The sequence below is a fragment of the Trichosurus vulpecula genome, chromosome 1, assembly GCF_011100635.1.
Source record: "Trichosurus vulpecula isolate mTriVul1 chromosome 1, mTriVul1.pri, whole genome shotgun sequence".
Taxonomy (NCBI): domain Eukaryota; kingdom Metazoa; phylum Chordata; class Mammalia; order Diprotodontia; family Phalangeridae; genus Trichosurus; species Trichosurus vulpecula.
The window spans coordinates 244,962,768-244,964,346 of record NC_050573.1 but is presented as its reverse complement, the minus strand read 5'-3'; the positions used below and the strand labels follow the sequence as shown (position 1 = coordinate 244,964,346).

Below are 1,579 nucleotides of genomic sequence, written 5' to 3'. Positions count from 1 at the left end.
GGAAGAGGTTTTGTGAATCATGTACACTCTCCACTAAATGCTTTTGCATCCAAAACATTGACTGCAACTAGTTGGTGATTTGGCATTTTAAGCTTAAACAGGCTACTCTCCCAGCCTCAATTTCCTCATCTAAGGATACTAATATTTGTACTATCTACTTTCCTGGATTGTATAGCACAGTATAAATACTGAGGCAAGATGATAGATAGATAAATAGATAGATAGAAAGATAGATAGATGTGTATATGCGTTTTTCAGTCATTTTTCAATTATGTCTGGCTCTTCATGACTCCATTTGGGGTTTTCTTGGCAAAGATATTGGAATAGTCAAATGCCACCAAGACAGACCCAATAAAAATAACCTACCTGAAACCTTGAACCTGGAGTTCAAGAAGTTACTCAAAACAACAAAAATAATGCAGATTAAAGTCCTTAAAGATCAAAGAAAACGAATACTCAAACAAGACAATTAAAAAAAATGCACAGGGCTTCCCTGGTGTCTTCCTCAGTGCTGCTGCTTGTCACCAGCATAGCTCTTCCGGACTCTGTGCTGACATCAGCATGGCCCACAAGCAGATCTACTACTCAGACAACATCCTGATGAGCACTACAAATCCTGGCATGTTATGTTACCTAGAGAACTTTCCAAACAAGTACCAAAAACCCACCTGATGTCAAAAGAGTAGTGGAGGAGATTGGGTGTCCAGAAGAGTCTTAGATGGGTTCATTACACGATTCATGAGCCAGAACCACATATTCTGCTCTTTAGAAGACCTCTCCCAAAAGAACAACAAAAATGAAGCTTATTTGGGTTTTTCATTTAATTTTTTTTCAAATTATGTATATGTGTATATACGGTAGTAATTAAAAAATGTACAAATCTTTCATCCATGCCTGTGCATGGGTTGTACTCACAGCAACAGAGTTCAGTTAAATGCCACTGTAAGTAGGTTGCTTTACAATATTTAAGATGCAATTTTTCTCTAGTCAATTTTCTCTTTAAGAGTGCCTATTTGACTTCTCCTTGAATTACGTTTGTTTAATAAAGTTCATATGTTAGACATAAAAAATACACAAGCTTTGTGTACTTCATGGATTAAGAAATGACTAGATTGAATCTGGATGGGAGTCCAAGACCTCCTCCTGCCTATTTGGAAAAGGTGACTGCAGGAATAAATTAGTTTCTACAATCTAAACAAAAATAGAAGCTTTCTTATACTGCGATCTTTTCAGCATTTGGGAATAGTTTGGATTCCTGTTAACTCCCTGCTTTTATGTTTGTTTCTAATGCAAATATCATAGCCATGGGCATTACATACTTAAAATGAGACTGCATATTTTTCCCTAGATTTCAAAAGTTACTTGAATTTTTCAAGTCATCTAACTGCTTCACCCCAACTGCTTTGTCCCTTAGTCCCAACACCCTTCCACTCACTCACTGTACCATTCTTCAGGTTGAACATTTTCCATTTTAGTTCAAAAGGGGAAAAGATACCATATAAATAAATCTTTATTACTGTCAAAGCCTTGTTAAAGAATTTACTAGTTTGAGCAGCTCTGTGTTTGAAACCACCACTTT

At 36.4% G+C, this 1,579-nt stretch overlaps 1 pseudogene; it reads left to right on the top strand.

Annotated features, from left to right (window-relative positions):
* The first annotated feature begins 561 nt into the window (after nt 1-561).
* On the top strand, nt 562-800 carry LOC118841771 (annotated as a pseudogene).
* Nucleotides 801-1,579: the final 779 nt, after the last annotated feature.